This window comes from Sarcophilus harrisii, chromosome 2 (genome assembly GCF_902635505.1).
Source record: "Sarcophilus harrisii chromosome 2, mSarHar1.11, whole genome shotgun sequence".
NCBI lineage: Eukaryota > Metazoa > Chordata > Mammalia > Dasyuromorphia > Dasyuridae > Sarcophilus > Sarcophilus harrisii.
The window spans coordinates 257,202,422-257,210,285 of record NC_045427.1 but is presented as its reverse complement, the minus strand read 5'-3'; the positions used below and the strand labels follow the sequence as shown (position 1 = coordinate 257,210,285).

Here is a 7,864-nt window from a genome sequence, read left to right as displayed (position 1 = left end):
TCTCATTCTCTATGGCCTTTCCCTATCTGTTGGAATTACCTTTTACTTCACTTTTTAAAAAATACATAATAGCTGAAATGCTACTAAATTGAGATCCATTTAGGTTAACAAATGCCCTGTTTTACAAATGCAAATGCTGTTGAGAGGCTGAGTGAGGCTTAGTGTGTTAACAGTCATTTGATTATGAGTGTGAATTTGTCCATTCAGATTATTTTCTTCAACACCTTGCAGCAGAAGTGAGAGCTGAAAACATTTTTGTGGATGGGATAAAGATGGGTAACTTTTGCAAAAAAAAAAAAAAAAAAAAAAAAAAGAACTTTGGGGGATGAGATGATAACTAGGTGGAATGCTGAGGAGGTTAGGACCATTTGAGTTACTTGAGATACAGGAGAATGTAAAAAAGTAGGTATATCAAAGAGAAAAAAAAGCAGCTTTTTCAAGAGTTCACTCTGTATCCAGGAAAAGGGAAAGAATATATTCCTTTTTTTCTCTCTCATTCAAGAGACATTATCAGAATTTAGGGCAATGGTTCAACTAATTATGAGTGAAACAAGATTTGTGAGTTGACCTAGGCACCTAACTAATAGTAATTTTATTATGTAATTGTTTGGTGTTTCTATGGGGAAAATGAAACACAAATTCTAAGTCAATTACCTACCAACTAAGACTTGGGTGATTTTGTATGAAAAAGAGGCAAGAATTTGGGAGTTAGAAATAAGAAAAATCAGTGTAGAGGCTTAATAATGATCTACTCCACATCTGTAATCAGCTGTGGTGAGTTGCACAGTGACAAATCTGCATTGGTCCAGAGAAGGGCAACCAGCATTGAGGAAACTTCAAATCAGTCCATATGTGAGCCAATTGAAAGAACTGGGTCATTTACCATAGAGAAGAAAAGAAAAGGGGGGAGGGATGTGGCTTCTCTTAGAATATTTCAAGAGTTTTCATATGGGAGAGATTCCTTTTGATTCCAGAGGGCAGAATTGGGAACATTGAGGGCAGTCGCAGGGAAGTAGATTTCAGCTCGATAAAAGAAAAAGCTCCCTAACTCTTAGAAATTGTCTCCTGAAATAGTGCATTCCCTGCTTCAAAAAAAGGTCTTTTAAGCTGTAAATTGGACGAGCAGGTGCTGTAGGGAAGCTGGTAGTGGTGAGAAGAGATGATCTCGGAAGTTTCTTCCAACACTACGATCCTAGGAAGGAGAGAAGAAACAAAATGTTTACCAGTTAATTTTATTTCTTTCGTGAATTCTCGTTGGACGTTTTCGTTGTTCCTAGAGTTGATACATAGAGCGAATTGTGTAGATCAAGGCTATCAGCAGCCTAGAACTAAGAGAACTGGCACGGGAGGGTAAGACATCCTGCAGAACAACTTTCTGAAGAAAACAATCACAAGCGAGGCACTAGTGTAAAGAGGCAAAACTGCAAGCGTTCTTAGTGACTGGAGAAGTTCTGGTGAATATCAGAGTCGGATTAGTGACAACTCAACCACCCAAGGGGCCGGGGTAGGGAATTTTGCCAAGGTCTAGGTACTACACTGGAGAGAGTGCGACTTTGTTCAGAACAGCCGAGAGTTGTCTGTACGTGGCTATCCCGATCCAAGTGAACACCGCCTAACAGACTCCTGCTCAGAGATTGAGTTTGTCAGCGATCATAAAACGGGAATTGATTATTCCAGCCACAATTGATTAGGAAAGAATGCTTACTGCAGCAGTGGGGAAAAGGTTAAGAGGAAATTGACCTTCTTCCTAGGTGACATAAAGTCATTAGGTAAATGAGATATTCACACAGGAGTTTAAAAAGGTCAGGCTCAATTTTTATTTGTATCATTAAAAGTCAGCCTTGAGCTCCTTTAGGGCAGAGACCTGTCCTTCTGGAGATCGAGAGGCCGAAAAGTAAAAAAGAAAAGGCACTACCCCGCACGGTTATGTAGAAAATCCTTTGGGAACTATGTGATCTGAGAGTCATCCAACGCTGTCAGAGTCAGCCACTGACCGCTCCTTCCCCACGTGTGTGTTCTCTGCATGACGCTGAGCCTGCTTGCCCGTCCTCCGCTCTTAATGCTCGAGCCTCAAGATTCCAAGCAAAGACGAACAATTAGAAACGCACATGATACTATAAGCCAGTCGTGCCTCTCGTAGTGAAAACCAGTAAAAAAAAAAAAAAAAAAAAAAAAATGTATTTATGGACATATTTATCCCCCTAATTATAGAAATTAATCCTCTTACTTATGACTAAAAGGTAACGTCTAAGGACGTCCCTTTGATGCAGAGTAGCATCATTTGTGACTCACATTCAGACTGATTAGGGAATAATTGTTGTTAAATGCTTTACAAGTGGAGAGTGTTTAATTGAGGGGCATTCATAATTTTACAGCTTAGCACAAAATTAAGCGTAATTAAAAACTCAGAAATTCCAACTGATTTTCCAATTATTTTTATTGTCTGAGCTAATTATTACACAAGAGTATCTCTTCTTCCCAAAGGCGCAAAAAAAAAAAAAAAAAGAAAGAAAGAAAGAAAGAAAGAAAAGAAAAAGAAAGAAAGGAAAAAGTCAACCATACCTTTTCCAAATGCTATCTAGGAGGTTCTGAGCTTTTTACAGGTATAGTTATTGTGAAGGTCTCAGCACCTTCCCTCCACATTATAATTAAGCATTCCAATTCTTCTCTCCCAGTTCCTGCAACACCTTGGGATGTGCGAAAATGATGGCCGTTCTCTTCCACAGTTCATTATGGCAAAACTCGACGTATTTGTAGAAGGCTGATGAATTTTTCTCAAAAAACACTTGTCATACATGACGGACCGACTGGGGGTGGGGGGACGCTAGGTAAACAAAGCACTCTAGCAGTAATACCGTGAATGGTGGGAGGTAGCACATACGCATATAATGGATGTATGAGTCTATGGTCTATACATGTTTACAAATGTATGTATATGTTTACAAATATACATTCACGAAACTTTAATTTCCAAAACCTTTGATTTCAACATTTTAAAAAATTTAAGCACAAGAGTGAATATGAGCTCTCTCTCTCTCTCTCTCTCTCTCTCTCTCTCTCTCTATATATATATATATATATATCTGCTGAGATTGACTGCATGCAACTAACCAAGCTTTCTTTTTGAGCAGCATGTCAACCTCCAAACATAGTATTCAAATGAAAGGGTTTTCAAACTCGCCTAAGCGTGTCAGGAACGAAAACAGGTCCTTCCAGCCAGGCCAGAATTGACCCTCACTTTCCTCTAATAGTTTAGAAATACGGAAGGGGGAAGGGAACCTAGAGAAATAAAATGAGACAAAAGTGCATTTATCTACATTATATTGCAATTAGTTCATTAGAGCTGAAGAAATTTTTGCTTTTCAGTGATTTAACTTTCCAGTGATTTTTTTCAGGGCAGAAACTTAAGTGAATACTAGTTTTCCATATCCTTCCCCCACCCCCCACACCAAGAATTGCTGTCTCTGATCTGATGCACCCTGGTGAAAATGGGTAGAATTAAAACTGTCAATTCTGCTTCTAGCATGCTTTTCGATTGAATTCAAAAGCTTTTAAAGGGAGGGGGGAGGGGAATAGGTGCCGATCATTTATATGTATTACTTTCTTCTTATCATAGCTTTTAAGTAAAAAAGGGGGGGAAAAGTATACTCCCAAATTCACTTTTCCTAGTATACCTCAATCTTCCAGGTAATACGAAGATGGACCCTGGCCTATGTGAGAGTATGTGATATATCTGTACCTGTGTAGGTATGTGTGTTCACAAACTCGGCGAATTGCAGTAGATTTTAGTTTTCTATCAAAGTGGTTGGGGGCAGGGAAAGAAAGCTGGAATGCAGTGGTAAAGTGCCACTGCTACAAAGTGTTTAAATCGTATTTCTAAGGGGGTGGGGTGCATGGAGACAAACCCTTTTCGAGTTGGAAATGGCGAAAAAGACGTATAATCCGACGTGGAAAATTGACTAAATGAAGCAATGCATACTTCAGCTAAGGCAAAGATTCCTGAACCCTTTGATGAAACTGACATGGATTTTCCTGGAGGGAAAAGGAGGAGGAGGAAGAAGAGGAAGAAAAGGAAGAGGAAGAAGAGGAAGAGGAGGAGGAGGAGGGAGGAGAGGAGGAGGAAAAGGAGGAGGAGGAGGAGGGAGAGAAAGGGGGGAGGGGAAATCCAAGGTGGGCATTTTATGTAAATGAGCCAATTCGAAATGTAGTACAAATCCAGTATAGTAAAAGTGACAGTTCTGACAGTATTGACAACATAAATATATGTTTGAACACTGCACTTTCAGACACTTAACCGATGAAGCAATAAAAAATTTCGACTACAATATTTCAAATAATCGACATTGATGTTTTGATACATCATTTTTTATACCTCCAATCGATCTATCACTCCGGGGCTGGTCAATTTTAAGTAGAAATCTCCTGCAATTATTTGTTTCGTGGCTGATGATGACCTAATAATTGTTTTCAATTAATTACAGGAAAACTACGTTTTCTTCATTAGGACCCTAAGTCTGTTATATGGTGAACTAAATTCTTGGGGGACAGAGTGCCACGACTCTCCTTTTTGTTAGCCTTGCTATTGTGACTGTGGTTTTAGTTGTGTCTATAGAGACATTTCCAAGAAGTATTTTTGAATGGGGAAAAGAAGAGCTCGGTTTGTTTTGGTCTTATAGGCAGTGGGTTCTTTGGATAACCATGTCCGCAGATCTAGATATGTGCAATCTCTATAGAGAGATATCACATGGGGATTTATCTGACCAGTGGTTATTTTTGTGGAAAACTAGACCACACTACTTTTTTTTTTTTTAAGGCCAAACTAAACTTATAAAAACAAACCCTAACACTAACATAAGAAGTTAAAGTACATCTCTTTATGTCTTACTTCTACATTTCTCTGTTCTCCTCCCTGGCTGCTCCTGTCTCTATTGTATTTCAGAAATTAAGAGGAAGGGAGCTGACAAAAGGGCAGATTGGAGGTGTGTGTGTGTGTGTGTGTGTGTGTGTGTGTGTGTGTGAGAGAGAGAGAGAGAGAGAGAGAGAATTTTAAGTAGTACAGACACTATCTTATGCCTCTAAAGCTCAACTTCAATAGACTTGTTTCCTGCTCCCCTCCCTTCCTCCCATCCAAGCCATCCCCCACCAAAGACACCTTTGCTGGTGCACAGGCAACTGAAAACCAAATAAGAAGCCACATAAAATGGAGAAGAGAATATGTTGGTGAGTGATGCATTCCCAATTTGGGGGGGAAGCTTTCCTTTCCCCCTACTTTTATTTTTAAGGATCACCAACAGACTTCTCCCCAACACACACACACACACACACACACACACACACACACACACACACACAATTCTTATTTTTTTGTTGTTTAGTTTTCTTTCAAATTCCCCTTCCCTGTTTTGTCCTTAGTTTCATCTAATGGGGGAGGAGGGGATATATATTTCTATCTATCTATCTATCTATCTATCTCTTTGGATCTAACCCTGAATATGATTCCAGTTGGTGACGGGAACAAAAATAAGCCTATCCTTTTGTAGATTCTTGAAGTGGGGTGGGGGCAGATTGAAGAAAGGGACAAGGGGTGAGAGACAGACAGAGACAGAGACAGAGACAGAAACAGAAAAAGATTAGGAGAAATAGTCTCCTTCCTTACATAGGTTCACCTCGATTTTCTGTATTTAAAGGTCAGATCGCCTGCAAAATCAGGAACTAGTGTCGACTAAGCAAGACATTTGAAACAGTTTACTGATCCCCCAAAATTAGTTTTGATTAATTTGGACCTCTGGGATGGGATTTTAATTTTAAAATTATCTAATCCAAAATCCACAATTACAGTATCACTAGTAACTTTAATAACTTCAAATTAAATTACTAATCCAAAATTCTTATGACACCCCCATCTCCATCCTTGCCATGGAGGTGGAGTCACAGGGCAGAGAACACCTCTTTTTGGCATCACCTGGTTCTTGGGGCATTTTAGCATTCCTCTTGGATGTATTTTCCCCTCGGAAAGTTGGGTTGGAGTGATGCAAGTGAGTCGAAGAGAATAGAATAGAAGTGGAAAGAGCAGAGGAAAGGAGAGAAAAGGGGAGAAAAGTGTTGAAGACAGAAGAGGAGAGGAGAGGAGAGGAGAGGAGAGGAGAGATTTGAGAAGAAACTGAGAGAAGGCAAGAGTATTTCTAATGTTGGAGTCCCGCCAGATAGCGCTAGAGGGCTATTTATTGAAATTCTTTCTTTCTGTAAAGATGTTTCGCAGAATAAAACTGAGATAAAGAAAAAAAGCGGGGGGGGGGGGGGGGGGAGGAAAAAAACACAAGAAACCCAATACATCCGCTTAAAAACCTAGAAGGGGAGTATTTCGGGGTGGTAGTTTTGGAGAGAAAAGAACTGTTGGGAAACAGAGTTGCAAGCAGATAGAAGAATCAGAATGCACCCTCCTCTCTTACTAATCCACAAGAGGAAAAAGGAAAACAGGAGAAACAAAGTTAACAGGTAACTAAATCTATGAGGCTTTTTTTAGACTAAGTTCTGAAGAAACTAGTCAATTATAGAAGAGATCAAGAATATTAGGATGGGTCTTTGCAGATAAGACAGCACTCCCAATAGTATTAGGCTGCAAAGGAGAGAGACAGAGACATACAGAGAGAGACAGAGAGAGAGAGAGAGAGAAGGGGAGAAGGAAGAAATAAAGAACGAAAGAAAAAAGGTCAAGAAAAGTATCTATCCGTCATCTCAAATGTCATCCCACCAATGTCAAAAAGAGCATTTCACTGCCAAATTATGACAAAGCCTAATCGAACTTTGAACAACTCTTTTTTTTTTTTTTTTTTTTTAAATGAGGCGGTAGGGAGCACAGAACTTTGAATTGGACTTGAGTGAATCCCTTAAGAGGCAACGTTGCAACAGTGGGGGGAGAGGGGGTGGTGAAGTCACAGGGGAGGCAGGGGAGAAAGAGACAGAGACAGACAGAGAGACCTACAGTGAGACGAGAGAGAGAGAGAGAGAGAGAGAGAGAGAGAGAGAGAGATGTTTTTGGAATTATTTATTTGATCCAACATGTTTTCTAAAAAATTTTCCTTAGATATACTAGTACAATAGTTTGGTTGTCCTAAAGATATATAATTTCACTTTTTCACTTTCTTTTAAAACTTTGTTTTACCTACATTCAGTAACAAAAGAAATAATTCTTTTTTTTCAAGCTGATAAGAATTAATCTATAAATCTGAGTAAAAATTATAGAACCGAACAATCTGAATAATCCAAAAATACTTCAATTTACAAACAATGAATAAAGTTGCAAATAAGATTAAGGTAGGATTTATTTGTTCCTCCGGCAGGACATCAATTGTTCTAACAGTTGTAAGAAGGCTAAAAGGATTTAAACCACGCGAATTTAATAAACCAGATTAACAATGTGTACTTCCCACACTTTTAGGAACTCTAAATTATCTATCCCAATCTATAACTTTATAAAAAGAAAAACAGGCCATCCTTAATGAGCCAGGGTAATGTCATTTAAAATAGTCTAGGTCCTGAAGTTCTCCCCTTTAAAATAAATATCCTACAGAAGACTGATGCATTCAAAATTATAATGGAATAAAGTTTCTTCTCTTAAAAAAAATCTTTAATGTTATCTGTCTTTGCAATTCCCAATTAGCAGAATGTTTTAAATAATAGGAAAAATAGAAAAGTAAGCAAAAGACTTAAAGATACTAGTCTTAAGAAGAGCTGATTAAAAACAGACTCAAGTTTGAAAGGCTATCTCCTCCCTACCACCCCCATCTCTCTCCTCTCTCTCTCTCTCTCTCTCTCTCTCTCTCTCTCTCTCTCTCTCTCCTCCCCCTCTCCCTCTCTCTCTTCT

The 7,864-nt window shown here is 38.9% G+C and overlaps 1 long non-coding RNA gene across 1 annotated transcript in view; it reads right to left on the bottom strand.

Annotated features, from left to right (window-relative positions):
* Positions 1-559: 559 nt before the first annotated feature.
* LOC116421543 overlaps positions 560-7,864 on the bottom strand; it is a 9,634-nt gene continuing 2,329 nt past the window's right edge. The window contains exons 2-3 of the long non-coding RNA XR_004231947.1: positions 1,916-2,069; positions 560-1,192 (exon numbers count right to left, since the gene is read on the bottom strand). This is a non-coding gene — a long non-coding RNA (uncharacterized LOC116421543). The remainder of the gene's footprint in view (positions 1,193-1,915; positions 2,070-7,864) is intronic.